Source organism: Phoxinus phoxinus (genome assembly GCF_949152265.1).
Source record: "Phoxinus phoxinus genome assembly, chromosome: 20".
NCBI classification, from domain to species: domain Eukaryota; kingdom Metazoa; phylum Chordata; class Actinopteri; order Cypriniformes; family Leuciscidae; genus Phoxinus; species Phoxinus phoxinus.
Genome location: NC_136895.1, coordinates 2,013,730 through 2,030,841, shown reverse-complemented (window position 1 = coordinate 2,030,841; position 17,112 = coordinate 2,013,730). Strand labels below are relative to the sequence as shown.

The following is a 17,112-nucleotide window of genomic DNA, read 5'->3' as shown; positions in this document are numbered from 1 at the left end:
ATTTAAAATTTGAAGGTGATAAGTCTAAAACTCTGTATTTTGTTAAATGTTTTTCAAGATCATCTCAAATGACTTTATTTTGAATTGACTCTAAAATGCAAACTTGTGTTTATTGTCATCTATTAGCATCTATTCAGTCTATTGTCTCTATTGTTTTGTGGTGCAAACGAGCCCCATTCAGTGTCACTCTCTCCTGCACACATTTACACCTTTCCAGCCTGGTTATGGCCATAAATATTATTTTCCTTTGTCTCCATTATAATCGCTAACGACTGGCTAATCACGGTGTTTCACCCCCTAATTTCTTTCATAATCTTCAATTCACATTTTAAACTGTATCAAATGCCTTTCTTAAATAAAGAAATATTTCAGTAAGCATTCCGATTTAGAAAAAAAATCATAAAAAATAACAGCTAGATGGCAGGTGCAACTAGAGAGCTAGCTAGCATGTTAGCTTAGCACACCATCAATACACGACAATTTATGAGATTAAAACCCTGTTTGTGCTCCAAACTTACTTTATAGTGCAAGTCGAGTGTTTTAAATAATCTTCTATGAGCTTATTTGGCTTCAGAAAAGAAAATCAGACAGAAAATATATGATTTGATATTATTCTGCACTATTGTAAAGTCTATACCGATTAGCATTACATTATACATATAATCTATTATTATAAAAATACCTGACATGGCTCGAAGAACACAGGTAAATCAAATATCATTGCAATCATGTTTATTGTCTTCAAAACATCTTTATCTGCATGTTATAGCGATCTCTGAAAGCTAACGTTAGCTGTGTTTATGTCAGTGACGTCCTGGAAGGTCACAGGTTATTTCTTCTTCGTGAGCTTTCATATTTGGAAAAAACTGTGCAAATGGCGCCCTCAGCCTGCTGTATGGATTGAAAACACAGTACATTAGAGTATCCAGCGCTCTTTATGTATACATCGACGCATTTGGATATAAATTCAATAAATATTATTCCTGTCTATAGAAATATGATGTAAACCTATGATAATATATCAATATTTCTCCAAATCTGCACATTTTTGAGCCAAAAGCCCTGAGGAACGTTGTTTTGTCACGCGTTCTCAAGACAACAGCACCGGAGTTTTTTTCTGAATGGAGCAGCTGACGCTCATAATTCATATTAAAGGTATCGACTCATTTTTTCATTACATAAATCCTGACACAAATTAAGACATAACTGTCACTATAAGTTTCTCAGAATACAATAGTGGTGGTCAAATACTGAAACGTGAGACTTATATATTTTTAATGATGTATAGTTTGTCAAGGTAATAACATTAAATCTGATAGTAACTTTGAACTATTTAAAAAAAAAAACCGCTTCAGAGCGTCCTCGCTCTGGTGAAACAGGTTAAGGGTTCACGCCCAGAGGATTCAGGGGTCAGTGGATGCTATTTTACACGAACTACGTGACGAGGTTTTCATTGTGGAAAAGCTTTGCGAAGTCAGAGAGAAAGTTCTGGACGGCAGCAGTGAACAAATTGTCTATGACGCTGTGGACAGCTGGAAAGGTATTGTCCAAGTTGACTGTTTGTGACAACAGCATGGGAAACACTTGTTTTGCAACCGGACTGGCTAAGTGTCTACTTAAACAACGTATTAGATGTGAGATGACTACCTTATTGTATAACTACATTAATGAATATGCCAATGTATCGATTACTGTAAACAGATGTGGTGTTGATGCCAGACGTTTTACAAACCACAAGAAACAAATGTCTGTTGTAAGAAATGTGTCAAATGAGTGGTCAGATATGATGCGATTATGTGTTAATGCCGGTGATCCAGTTTGTGTAACCATCAGAAAAATTCTAGACCTGATGACTGAATGTGGTAGTTTTATTAGAATAGCTGATATATTGTGTTTGTGTACTTATGTGTCGGATCTATGTGTAGACATGTTGACAAGAAACAATCAGACTGATGTATGTAAAATTGTTGAAACACTGGTTGATTACATTCTAGAGAAAAACATTGTGGTGTGTATAAATTTTCTACACTACATTGATGCTGTATGATACCTTTGTGTCCTTTTAATGTTTAAGAAATAAATACCCGAACCACTTAAACCATCTGTGTTATTCTTTTGTGGATCGTGAAGTGTCAATATGTCCGAAGAAATGAAAAAGGTTTATTACACACCTTCTAACCCTGGTTCTTTAGGGGGTAAAAAACGTTTAAAAGAAGCTGTTTTAAAAGAGACGGGTGTTCGTTTAACCGATAAAGAAGTTTCAGATTGGGTCGCTGGCGAGGATGCATATACACTACACAGAAGTGCCCCACTAAAATATAAAAGGAATCGGGTTTTTGTCTATGGTGTTGATATGCAGTTCCAAGCCGATCTAGTAGATATGTCGGCATATGCCGAGGTAAATGACAACAACCACTTTCTGCTGACCAGAGGCCTGTTGCACAAAACTAGGATAAGGGATTAAGCCAGGATATCTTGGTGATCCTGGCTCAATTGATCCGTAATCCTGTTGCACTAAAGCTGGATAGGGGGCAGGAGGATATGTTATGGTATAAATTACCATGGAGATTTATTCTGTGGAGCTAGCCTGCTCCAGACCAGGCTAAATTCCAGGATCTATTTAATCTCATCCCTAATGTCAGTCAGCAGTCCCCACAAATGGAAACCAATAGTTATTTCACTGCTCACTATACATTGTTATCACATATAACTAGACCCACTGTCATTATTTAAATGTTTGTGATCATTAATTTCAATGATTTTGGATAAATAATGATTTTTAGATGATGTTACTATCATTAGATAATTTACAGTTTCCCAAAGACTATAAAGCTATATATAAAATGATAGAATATTAGGGCCACAGAGAAAAAAAAAAAAAGACAAGTCATAATATTGTAACCAGTTGTTTTAAAGGAGGACAGTTGTTAAAATGACAGATGTGGGGCATTTCGTGAAATTGTACTTCAGTATGGTTTCATAAACAAAGACATGCTGATGTGGCAGAATATTAAGTATCACATTGTCATAAGTATCAAAACTGTAAAAAGAATATGTAGCTTTTCTGCAGAAAGAACCAGCCTCATAAATGTATGACTTTATCCTTTTTCTTCAGTGTGGCCCTAGTACTCTGTCATATAAACAAATACACATTCCATATGAATATAAAAACACAATGTGTAACATTATGTTCCTTTATTGAATAAGGACAAAACAAAGCAGGTAAACCATCAGCTCCTTTCGAAACTGAAGTCACAGTCTACAAGATGGAAAGCACAGAATCAAAGCATATTATACAAAATGATACATACACATTCAAAGGTCTGTATATAACACACCCTGCATGTCTGCACACTAAAATAAATGCAGGACAAATCCATACACATCAACTGAACAGACAAATGAATGGATGCAGTAGCCTCCCTGCAGCCTTATATTACACACAGTATACCGCACAAACATCATAAGAGGCCAAATTCGTAAAAAAACGAACCCAAAAAAAAAACAAATTCCTCTGCCACCGCAGGACATATTTAACCAAAATTGAAAGCACACATACTAACTAAAATAATTCAACACATATTGGTCCCTCAGCAGCCAACCACTGTCGTCATCAGGGAAGATTGCCGGATTGTCCCAGTCCATGGCTGGTGGCACTCTGGGGGCCCTCTCCTTCCTTATAGTTTAGACAAAAAATATAAACTTTAAGTAAATGTGTGCTTAAAACAAGACAAAAATACTAAGTAAGAAATACATTTTTGCAGTGTAGTGAGCAACCGACCTTGGGTCCTTTGAAAGGCGCTATATAAATTAAAGTGATTATTATTATAGCTCATCTATTTATTCAATTAAATTTTATTTATATAGCACTTTTCACAATTGTTTCATTCTGTCGAAGCAGCTTTACATTAATAAAAGCAGGAGAAACACACACAAAAAAACGGTGGACAACATAAGAAGCAGAGTACAACGGCTAAGATTAAACCGTACTGAGCGTAGTAACGTTAAATAATAATGTAAGGCTTTAATAATAATTTATCATAGCTTTATACAGTGTGATGGAGTTACTTTACACAATTTCACTCATATCTGCAGTGCATTTCAATTAAAAATGTAACCGTTTCATAATTACAGTACAAATGCGTTTTTGGAGATGTGAATTAAATATTTGAATTGTAATTGTGATGTTTCAGCGGAGCGGTGAGTGTGTAATTGTGCACTACTTACGCATTCAGGCGGTCTGCAATACTTTGCCACGCTTTTTCTCTTTGCTTTATCACTGTGGCGGTGTTGCCTTTCTTCTTAATTATATCTTTTACCTCCTCGTATGCCTCCATGAGGATTTGCGCTTCCGACGGGGAAAAGTACGCGGCTCTAGTTGCCATGGTAAATCCAAGATCGGGGACGTGGTTCGAATTTCTAAAGTCAGAGGCCCGTTTGCAAAAGGGTATGAAGAAAACTACACACAAGAGTATTTTACTGTATCAGCGTGTATTCCACGAGACCCCCCTGTTTACAGATTGAGTGATTATGATGGTGATGTTATCAACGGCGTTTTTTATGCTGAAGAATTACAAAAAATATTTGTCAGTAAAAACAAGACATTTAAAGTTGAAAAGATTTTAGATAAGAAGACGAAGGGTCGCAAAACATTAGTACTGGTACAATGGCTCGGATGGCCTGCAAAATTTGCATCATGGATCGATCAGAAAGAATTAGTTGATGTAACTGTTCTTCCTGTTCGCAGGAGTGATGAGATAGTTAGTAGATTGTGTTCACTCAATGGCTGGCTGTCTGGGTGGTGTCCACGAAATAATATAGAATTCATAGACAATTGGAAAAGTTTTTGGGGCAAACCTGACCTGTTGAAAAGAGATGGTATTCATCCCTCCTGGGATGGTGCTGCTCTTCTCTCTAGTAATTTGGCTCATAGTCTTAGAGATAAAACATGACAATCTGGGCCTCAGGTCAGGAAGCAGACAGACTGGCTTAACCGACCGTCTGCTAGAGGCCTCACGTCAACAAGGTCAGATAAATCCCATCACATAGAGCCTCTTTCACCTAGATATCATCATATAGAGACTGTGTCTGTTCCCCGAACTTGGAAATCCAAAATACGTTCAAACCCATCTAAGGTTAAAAATTTAATTGATCTTCAACAAATAAAAAACAGATATAATACAAATGAGCAAATGATAAAGCTTGGGTTGCTGAATATTCGATCTCTTACTTCAAAAGCGCTAATAGTTAATGATATGATTACAGATTATAACCTAGATGTGCTGTGTTTAACAGAAACCGGGCTAAAACCAAACGATTACATTGCTTTAAATGAGTCAACCCTACAAGATTACGGTTATAAACATGAACCTCGTCTGAAACGCAAAGGAGGAGGTGTTGCTGTAATTTATAGTAATATTTTCAAAACCACTAAGAAATCTAGTTGTAAATATAATTCTTTTGAAGTGTTGGTGCTTAATGTAAAAATATATAGTGTAAACGATAAATCACGTTTGAAAATTCTGCTGGCTACTAACCCTAACCCTAACTATACAGGCCACCTGGGTACCATACAGACTTTATCAAAGAATTTGCGGACTTTCTATCAGAATTAGTATTGGCTGCAGATAAAGTACTAATTGTTGGTGACTTTAATATACACATAGATAATGAAAAAGATGCATTGGGATTGGCATTTAAAGAAATTATAAACTCAATTGGAGTTAGACAACACGTGTCAGGACCGACTCATTGTCGTAATCATACTCTAGATCTAATACTATCACATGGAATAGATGTTGATGCCGTTGAAATACTGCAGCAGAGCGATGACATCTCAGATCACTATATAGTCTCGTGTAAATTACATTTAGCCAAGGCTGCAAAGCCGACTCCGTGTTATAAATATGTTAGACCGATCACTTCTGCCACTAAAGATTGCTTTATCAATAATCTTCCTAATCAGTTTCATCATCTCAGCATCCCGGATAGCTTAGAAAAACTTGATATTGCAACAGAAACTTTTAACTCTCTCTTTTCCAGCACTTTAGACACAGTTGCTCCGCTGCGCTTAAAGAAGATTAAAGAACATAGTCCAACGCCGTGGCACAACGAGCACACTCAGGCCCTTAAGAGAGCAGCCAGAAAAATGGAGCGCAACTGGAAGAAAACAAAACTAGAGGTGTTTCGGATTTCATGGAAGGAGAGCTCGATTGCTTACAGAGAGGCTTTAAAAGCTGCTAGATCTGCTTATTTTTAACCCTATTAGAAGAAAATAAACATAATCCTAGGTATTTATTTGAAACAGTGGCTAAACTAACGAAAAAGAAAGCTTCAAGCCCAGAAGTTTCCAAGCAACACAGCAGTAATGACTTTATGAACTTCTTCACTTATAAGATCGATAATATCAGGGACAAAATTATAACTATGCAACCGTCTAATACAGTATCGCATCAGGAAGTGCATTGTAGTCTCCCTGAGGGAAAATTTGATCCATTCATTGCTATAGGAGAGGAAGAATTTTGCAAACTCGTCAAATCATCTAAATCGACAACGTGCATGTAAAACCCTATACCGACTAAGCTGCTGAAAGAGATGCTTCCAGATGTCATAGATCCTCTTCTTAATATCATTAATTCATCTTTGTCTATAGGATACGTACCAAAAACCTTTAAGCTAGCTATGATTAAACCACTTGTTAAAAAAACAGCAACTTGATCCTACAAAACTAGTCAATTACAGGCCGATCTCTAATCTGCCATTTCTGTCAAAGATATTAGAAAAAGCAGTATCCTCACAACTGTGTTCCTTTCTTGAAAGAAATGATATCTGCGAGGATTTTCAGTCCGGATTTAGACCGTACCATAGTACCGAGACAGCTCTCGTTAGAGTCACAAATGATTTGCTCTTATCATCCGATCGTGGTTGTATCTCTCTATTAGTATTACTGGATCTTAGTGCTGCATTTGACACCATTGACCACAACATCCTTTTAAATAGACTCGAACATTATGTTGGCATTAGTGGAATTGCACTAGCATGGTTTAAATCATATTTATCTGACCGTTATCAGTTTGTAGCAGTAAATGAAGAGATGTCTTATCAATCACAAGTTCAGTATGGCGTACCACAAGGCTCAGTACTAGGACCGCTGTTGTTCACTCTGTATATGCTACCATTAGGAGATTTCATTAGGAAACATGGAATTAGCTTTCACTGTTATGCCGACGATACTCAGCTGTATATTTCTTCAAAACCTAACGAAACCTACCAATTCACAAAATTAACGGAATGCATAGCTGATATAAAAAAATTGGATGACTAGTAATTTCCTACTACTAAATTCAGAAAAAACAGAGATTCTAATTATTGGACAAAAAACTTCCACACGTAATAACCTAGAGTACTGTCTAACACTTGATGGCTGCTCTGTTAAGTCTTCGTCGTCGGTTAGGAACCTGGGTGTGCTCTTTGATACCAATCTTTCATTTGAAAGTCATGTGTCTAGTATCTGTAAAACCGCTTTCTTCCATCTTAAAAATATATCTAAATTACGTCATATGCTCTCAATGAATAATGCAGAACAATTAGTTCATGCGTTTATGACCTCAAGGCTAGATTATTTTAATGCTCTACTGGGTGGTTGCCCTGCACGCTTAATAAACAAACTACAGCTAGTTCAAAACGCAGCAGCTCAAGTTCTTACTAGAACCAGGAAGTATGACCATATTAGCCCTGTTCTGTCAACACTGCATTGGCTGCCTATTAAACATCGTATAAATTTTAAAATATTGCTGATCATTTACAAAGCACTAAATGGTTTAGCTCCGCAGTACTTGAGCGAGCTCTTAACGCATTATAGTACTTCACGTCTACTGCGATCTCAAAATTCCGGCCAGTTAATAATACCTAAAATATCAAAATCGACTGCTGGCGGTAGATCCTTTTCCTACTTGGCACCAAAACTTTGGAACAGTCTTCCTACCATTGTCCGGGAAGCAGACACACTCTGTCAGTTCAAATCTAGACTAAAAACACATCTCTTCGGCCTAGCATACACATAACACATTATAGACTTTTATAATTAGGCTGTATAGTTTAGAACAGCCGAGACCGGGAACACTTCCCATAATCCTGATGTACTTGGTACATCATAAGAAGGATGGCGTCTATGCTAATATTAGTCTCTCTGTCTATCCCGAGGTTTACCGCTGTCCACCGGAACCAGGCCGTATCCAGATCTGATGAAGGACCAGCGCCAGGACATGACGACGACGCCGCTGACCTGAAGTGTCAACCAGTCTCTCCTCCTCTCCACTCCGACTTCAACCAACCGGAACTGGACAAATACTCTGATTCATTCTGAACTTCATACACTGTTCGCTCATTGGCCAGAGGAGAACTGGCCCCCGACTGAGCCTGGGTTCTCCCAAGGTTTTTTTCTCCATTCTGTCACCTGATGGAGTTTTGGTTCCTTGCCGCTGTTGCCTTACCTTCTGGCTTGCTTAGTTGGGGACATTTAATATTCAACAATATTATAGATCTGCCTTAAAGGTGGACGATGATGAAATTATTTTTTGTATTATTTTCATGTTATCACTGTGAAGCTGCTTTGATACAATCTGTATTGTAAAAAGCGCTATATAAATAAAGATGACTTGACTTGACATGTACAGGTGCCATAAAAACAAAGGACAAGCACAGACTGTCTGCAGTTGTATAAAAAACAGACATGGCAGAGGGTGGTTTTTATGTCACACTACCATGCAATGCTTCACAGTCTGTATATCCTGATAATACAATCTCTAATTATAGAACAAGGCTGGCTACCCCTATAAATATAAGAGGAGAATGGGAGGTAGGTCTTGTTCAAATTGAATATCCTAGAAGTTGGTATACCTTTAACAACAAAGATGCCTTTTTTGAGATAAACATCGAACCCACCACTGTCGACGGCGAAAAAAACACTAACAGCATACGTCGTGGTGTGGATGTGAAGAAGACCGACTTATCGAGACTACGCATACCGATAAAGACAGGTTATTACGTCAAGGTCCCAACCCTGGTTAGCGTGATAAATGATTTACTAGCCCCTCATGGGTCATTCAGTTACGATGTTGTAAAAAACAAAGTATTTCTGAAAGCAAAACCTAACATTTCAATAACCTTCCATGGAAAACTAGCCATTATTTTAGGGTTGAAACCAGGTGTCTCGATAGGAGATTCTATGCGACAAAAAACAAACCCCGGAAAAACTAATTTTGAAAAGGATGTTGTAACATATGCAATGCATCAGGCAGACATACACAGAGGTTTCTACACTCTGTATATATACACAGATATTATACGATACCAGTCAGTAGGTGATGCCTTCGTACCACTCCTGGAGTGTGTACAAATAACCGGTGATAACAACAACACAGTCAGTGTACGATACGACAAACCCCACTACGTGTCTATCAACAAATCGGTCATCGCTGATATTGCTATAGAAGTAAAGGACGATCAAAATCAACACATCCCATTTTCTTACGGGAAAGTGTGCATTAAACTACACTTTAGGCCAGTAAATTTTTTTCATTAAAATGGCATATTACAACAATCACAATGTTGATCCCATGCGTTATGTGGCCTATTACCAGAATCAGGCTGGCAATGGACTTTCGGGCTATTCCGGCGGAGTATTGTATGGCGCTGGTTTGGGCGGACTTTTTAGGGGTCTCTTTAGAATGGCTATTCCACTACTGAGACGAGGATTTAGCATAGCCAAGCCACATCTTAAATCAGCAGCGAAAAACATACTAAGTGACGTTGTTAGTAATACGTTATCACGATCTTTTAATAACAATCACGATACTCAAGACGGATCCGGGTTAATGGTGATGGCACGTAAAAGTGTACCTAGGCCTCCGGGGGTGCGGAGGAGTGGCCAGAAGCAGAAGAAAACAAAACGGACCCCCAAGAAAACAATACGGCTAGGCGTACTGCTTCAAAAAGATCAAGGAGTTCTGTTAAAACAATATTTTAGATCATGGCGTTACTACACAACATGTCAGAAGAGTGTTTAAAATCCGAACTGGATCTGTTTACTGTACCCCTGACACAGACCGCTATTGAAAAGAACACTTATATAGAAATTCCGCCATTATCTGCGATATCTCCGACATCGCCTCTGGAATTTTTCATTGCGGGGAATGGAGAGGATTACGTGGATCTAAACAACACATTGTTGTTTATGCGTCTCAAAATCACTTATGCAGATGGGACGGACATTGCCGACGGAGACCCCGTAGGTCTTATCAACTATCCGGGAGCCACAATTTTTTCACAAGTGGACGTGTCGCTTGGAGTCCGTCTCATTTCACAGAGTTCTAGCACATATCCATACCGCTGTATGATAGAGTGTCTTACTAATTATGGTAAAGATACCCTTGAAACACTTTTCTCAGCGGGGCTCTTCTATAAGGACAAAGCCGGGCATATGGACATTTCAGACCCTGCCGGGGAAAATATCGGCCTGACAAAGAGAGCAGCCTTCACCAACGCTAGTAATGTGGTCGAACTACTCGCCCCAGTTCACAGTGACATCTTCTTTCAAGATAAACTTTTACTCAACGGATTGGACCTTAAAATTAGAATGACTAGAGGTAAAGACGAATTCTGTCTGATGAGGAGCAATGACATAGCCTACAAATTGAACATCCAGTCTGCATCACTATTTGTGAAAAAAGTGACAGTGTCCCCAGCTGTGAGACTGGGTCATGCGCAAGCCCTACTCTCAACCACTGCCAAGTACCCCATCGACAGGGTGTGTTTGAAAAGCTTCTCAATACCAGCCGGATCACGGGTCTGTAATCAAGAGAACTTATTTTTAGGGGCATTACCAAAATCTCTGGTTCTAGCGATGGTTGATAATGACGCATTTGTGGGGTCATATAATAAAAACCCTTTTGCATTTAAAAACTATGATTTAGAATTTTTAGCCATTTATCTGGATGGTCAACAGTACCCCTCGAAGCCTCTGCAGCCTGAATATGAAAATGGTTCTGCAGTGCGTGAGTTTTATCAGTTCCCTTTCGAAGGGAACTCAACAATACGTCATCGACGCTTTGGGGAACGCCTCAGGCGTGACAGGTGTCTGAAATCAAATATCAACTCACAGCAATCATGCTGACCGGCGACAGCCCGTGCATCATCAGCTTGAATGATGAGCGCGCAACCTGGATGTATAAAAAGGGCGCCTTGAAACCGTAACAACATCCTTTTCGTCTTCAGGGACTGTTTTGTCTGTCTTTGAATATCCTTTTGAAAATGAAACGTGCAGAGAAGAGGAATACTTTCCGCAAGTGTGCTGACCCGTGTCCCAGATACCTGACACCGGAAGATTCACATGATCTGTGCGTTTTCTGCCTGGGAGAAGAGCACGCGCGGGAAGTTCTCGAGGGAGCTTCCTGCGCGAACTGTGAGCGGTTTTCTCTGAAAACGCTCCGCTCTCGTCTGTCCCACTTCTCGAGGGAAGTGGGCACGGCTTCTGATCCCCACGGTTTCGGTCCCGCGCGGGCTGAGGCTCAGCGTCGCTTGACATCGTGGGGCTCTCAGAGGGAGCTGGCAGATCAGCTGGAGAGGGGCGTTAATATCGCGGATGATCTGTCAGCTGACGAGGGTGAGTTGCAGGTCGATGTAGACGTTCTGTCTCTTTCTGACGGATCTGCAACTGGTTCTCTTCGGGCCGGGCAGGAGTTGGCTGCTGATGAGGTTAGTTTTGTTGAGACTGAACCATCTCAGCCCTCTTGCCCAGTGTACGCTGAGTTGGTGGACGTTATGGGGCGCGCCACCAACAGACTGCAGCTTCAGTGGAGGCGCGTTCGGGAGGAACCTACTCGTGGTATTTTGGACGATCGGTTCCTCCCCACCCGTAAGCCACCGGCTCGGACGAGCCTTCCATTCCTTCCCGATCTCCACTCTGAGATTGAGAAGGCATGGAAGAACCCGTTCTCTGCGCGTCTCTTTCTTCATCAGCGGGCTAGTTTCGCTGCTGTGGAGGGGGCCGCAGAGCACGGGTATGTGTCGATGCCGCCAGTGGACGAGACGTTAGCCAACTATCTCGCCTCTGGTCGGTCATCGTCACTGGGAGCTCCGTCCCTGCCATCTAAGCCGCTCAAGACAACATCACGCTTGAATGGCAGGGCGTACACGGCAGCAGGTCAGGCAGGTGCGGTTCTGCACACCCTCGCGGTCCTTCAGGCTTACCAGGCCGACCTGCTGCGGGACCTCGATCAGGGGGCCGGCTTGTCCCCTGACGCGGTCGCAGAGCTGCGCCGCACCACGGATTTGGCTCTCCGGGCCACCAAGCAGTCAGCTGTTTCCATCGGTCGTTCGATGGCGGCTATGGTGGCCACGGAGAGGCATCTGTGGCTCAACTAGGCTGACATCGGGGAGAAAGAAAAAACCTTTCTCCTTGATTCGCCGGTTTCGCCTTCCGAGCTTTTTGGACCCTCCGTCGAGACGGTGGTCGATAAGTTCAGGGAGGCGAGGGCGCGCTCTGCGGCGTTTAAGAGCTGTATACCGCGGAGGTCCTCGGCCCAGCCCAGGCAGGCGGGAGGGCCTGGTCCGTCGTGGTCTGAGGATCACAGACAGACTCAGAGGGCCAGTGTCGCTTCCCGTGCACCCCCTCCTCCGGCGAGAGGGAGCAGGGCGAGCAGGAGGCGTAACTCCCGCGGGAGGCAGGATCTCAGGGATGTGATCCAGAGGAAACATTCTCAGACGGAACGTTGAGAACATAACATCCCTGGGTCTTGTCTCCTAAACACCATCACTCCCAGGCTCCTCCTACATCAGGCCTGGGGCGGGGCCAATGATGAATTCAAGAATTTTCTGATGGCCCGCTTCAGCTTGGGTGATAGGAGCGCCTTCCCTGAAAAAGAGGCTACTGAGTCCTGGCGTGCTTCATTCCGCACGCTTCAGGTGTTGTTGAGTGAAAATGTTTTGTGCACTATAACATTTCTTCTCTTCTTTTTCAGAACTCGTCTCCTGTACAGAGCCTGGGACATGTTTTTGTAACCAAACAAAAGGTATGTAAAAATTGTAAGCTGAGCTTCCCCCACACACTGTGGTTGCCAGGTTACAGGCCTCACCAGGCCTTCCTGGTTATGAGCATCCACATGTCAGGTTACAGGCCTCATACGGCCTTCCTGAATGTGGGCTCCCACATATTGTGGTTATCAGGTTACAGGCCTCACCCGGCCTTCCTGGTTATGAGCCCCCACACACTGTGGTCGCCAGGTTACAGGCCTCACCAGGCCTTCCTGGTTATGAGTTTCCACATGTCAGGTTACAGGCCTCACCCGGCCTTCCTGAAAGTGAGTTCCCACATACTGTGGTCACCAGGTTTCAGGTCCCACAGGCCTTCCTGAGTATGAGCTCCCACATTTAGTGGTCACTAGGCTTCAGGCCTCCTAGAATCGGCCTTCCTGGTTATGAGTTTTCACATGTCAGGTTGCAGGCTTCACCAAGCCTTCCTGAGTGTGAACTCCCACTTACTGTGGTCGTTGGTGTATAGGCCTCACTGGTTGTGAGCTATATCCACATGTCAGGTCGCAGGCCTCATCAGGCCTTCCTGAATGTGAGCTCCCACGCATTGTGACTATCAGGTTACAGGCCTCATCTGGCCTTCCTGATCATGGGTTCCCACATGCTGTGGTTGCTAGGTTACAGGCCTCACCGGCCTTCCTGGTTACGAGCTCCCACATTCTATGGTCGTCAGGTCACAGGCCTCACTAGGCCTTCCTGAATATAGAGTGATGAAGTACATGCACCTCAACTTCATTAAACCCATGCTTATGGTAAGTCACACGACTGAACATCTTGTGTACTTTCTAAAATCCATTGTTTATGGTAAGGGTCATGCGCTGTATGCTTCGGTCCCTTTTTTACATGACTCAGACTCCGGCTCTCCACCTTGGGTCTCTCTCTAGATGTGTCTTCTGTCACAATGTATTATGACAGGCACCTTACTTTCAAGCTATCTCCCACATTCTGTGGTTACAGGCCTCATTAGGCCTTTCTGAAGGTAGCCCCACATTGTGTGGCTGTCAGGTTATAGGCCTCTCCGGCCTTCCTGAATATGAGCTCCCACTTTCTGTGGTCACCAGGTTTTAGGCCTCACAGGCCTTCCTGAGTATGAGCTCCCACATACTGTGGTCGCCAGGTTAGAGGCCTCACCAGGCCTTCCTGGATTCAGAATGGCTAAGCACACGCACTTTCGTTTCGTGTACTTTCTAAAAATCCATATTTATGGTAAGGGTTATGCGCTGTCCGCTTCATTCCCTTTTTTACATGACTTAGACTCCGGTTCTCCACCTTGGGTCTCACTCTAGATGCGTCTTCTGTCACAATGTATTATGACAGGCGCCTCATTTTCAAGCTATCTCCCACATTCTGTGGTTACAGGCCTCATTAGGCCTTTCTGAAGGTAGCCCCACATGGGGTGGCTGTCAGGTTATAGGCCTCTCCGGCCTTCCTGAATATGAGCTCCCACTTTCTATGGTCGCCAGGTTTTAAGCCTCACAGGCCTTCCTGAGTATGAGCTCCCACATACTGTGGTTGCCAGGTTAGAGGCCTCACCAGGCCTTCCTGGATTCGGAATGGCTAAGTACACGCACTTTCGTTTCGTGTACTTTCTAAAAATCCATATTTTAGGGTTATGCGCTGCCCGCTTCATTCCCTTTCTTACATGACTCAGACTCCGGTTCTCCACCTTGGGTCTCACTCTAGATGCGTCTTCTGTCACAATGTATTATGACAGGCGCCTCATTTTCAAAGCTATCTCCCACGTTCTGTGGTTACAGGCCTCATTAGGCCTTTCTGAAGGTAGCCCCACATTGTGTGACTGTTAGGTTACAGGCCTCTCCGGCCTTCCTGAATATGAGCTCCCACTTTCTGTGGTCGCCAGGTTTTAGGCCTCACAGGCCTTCCTGAGTATGAGCTCCCACATACTGTGGTTGCCAGGTTAGAGGCCTCACCAGGCCTCCCTGGATTCGGAATGGCTAAGCACACGCACTTTCGTTTCGTGTACTTTCTAAAATCCATATTTTAGGGTTATGCGCTGCCCGCTTCATTCCCTTTCTTACATGACTCAGACTCCGGTTCTCCACCTTGGGTCTCACTCTAGATGCGTCTTCTGTCACATTGTATTATGACAGGCGCCTCACTTTCAAGCTATCTCCCACATTCTGTGGTTACAGGCCTCATTAGGCCTTTCTGTAGGTAGCTCCATGAGTATGCGCTCCCACAGGAATCTGTGGTCGCCAGGTTTCAGGCCTCACCGGCCTTCCCGATATGAGCTCTCACATTCTGGAGCTCCCCACATGAGGAGATCATCAGGTCTTTGGCCTCAGTATACCTTCCTGGTTTGAACCCTCTCTTACGTCCCCAGTGTTCGGAGCGAGCACTGGGTAGACCCGTGGATCGAGTGGACAACGTTCGTCATTTCGAAATATAGTCACACTCTCCATGAGATCCCGTCTCTGTGGTCCGTGACTGAATGGTTTCTGCCAGCTTCGCAGGCCTTCGGTTTTTGGATGCCTTATCCAAGGCAACTTCCAGAGGTTCTGTCTCGTACAGACAGGCAATGGCCATACTGTGTGTCTTAGTTTAGATCACCAGGTCAGCCTGGAGGCATTTCAGGAGGCATGCTCTCCTGAATAGTGACTGGCTGGGAGTCCCTTGGGTCCCCTAGCCACACTCCCTAGAATTGACCCCGTCTTTTTGGAAGTTGTGGTCTTAAGCCTTTGAGCTGGCCCAGATTTACCCCACATTAACTATGTGTTGGCAGTTCTTGGTTCATTAGCTTGGGCTATGACCGGTAGGGAGTGCTGTCACTGACAGCCCGATATGACCTAAGGGTGAGTGGTCCCAGTGTTCTCTGAACTTTTTGGTTTTGACAGTTGTCACTGCCTCTGGGCATGCACTCCCCTCAGCATGGCGGAGTGGGTATTTCGTTCCCCAAAGCGTCGATGACGTATTGTTGAGTTCCCTTCGAAAGGGAACGTCTCAGGTTACAACTGTAACCTATGTTCCCTGAGAACAGGGAACTAGACAATACGTCTCCCTGCCATGCCTCGGGGCCTGCCTGCAACAGTCCCTGAAGACGATAGGATGTTGTTACGGTTTCAAGGCGCCCTTTTTATACATCCAGGTTGCGCGCTCATCATTCAAGCTGATGATGCACGGGCTGTCGCCGGTCAGCATAATTGATGTGAGTTGATATTTGATTTCAGACACCTGTCACGCCTGAGGCGTTCCCCAAAGCGTCGATGACGTATTGTCTCGTTCCCTGTTCTCAGGGAACATAGGTTACAGTTGTAACCTGAGACGTTAGCGCTGGCTTCTGGAAGGCATCTTAAAAACCAGGCTCTAAGTACCGATAGGGAAGATTTTCTGCATGGCTATACACTCTACACATTCAATTTCACACCAGACGAGGATTGTGGACAGTATGTATCACTTGTCAAAAGTGGCAATATCAGACTAGAAGCGCGTTTCAGACAGCCAATACCACAGACTGTTACCTTAATTGTTTATGCTTTGTTTGACAACATAATTGAAGTATCAAATCGACGACAGGTGCTTGTTGATTACTATTAACGGGTTAAAATGAACACCGTGCAGCTTACGGGTGTCATGGATAAGATTTCGTGCAATACTTATTTTCTTGGAGTACTACCATGTGACTATCTACCGAAAACCCCTTTAAGAACACTACCATCAATGGTTTTAATCAATACAGATCCATCAGGCCTCCCAGGCCAACATTGGTTGGCCATCTACATAAATGATGATAGCGTAGGTTGTTTTTTCGATAGTTTTGGTAATAAACCAGATTACCAAGGCTTTCACCCCGTTATCAAAGACTTTTTAAATCTCAATTCTAGTGAAGTACAATATTCCACTGTGCAAGTCCAAGATTTTTCATCAGACACCTGTGGTCAACACTGTGTGTTCTTTCTCTACCACATGTCAAAGGGGTTTTATTATGATTATGTGTTGAAATTGTATACCAATGATTTAATTTGTGAAAAAACTAAAACAAGTTCCATGTAATGAAAACGTTTT

At 42.9% G+C, this 17,112-nt stretch overlaps 1 protein-coding gene across 3 annotated transcripts in view; it reads left to right on the top strand.

Annotated features, from left to right (window-relative positions):
• Positions 1-339: 339 nt before the first annotated feature.
• The window catches only part of LOC306988061 (uncharacterized protein), a 317,180-nt gene continuing 300,407 nt past the window's right edge, over positions 340-17,112 (top strand). For all 3 annotated transcript variants that reach the window (XR_013795315.1, XM_079592762.1, XM_079592761.1), the window contains exon 1: positions 340-1,155. The gene's annotated coding sequence lies outside the window, so the exon portion shown is untranslated. The remainder of the gene's footprint in view (positions 1,156-17,112) is intronic.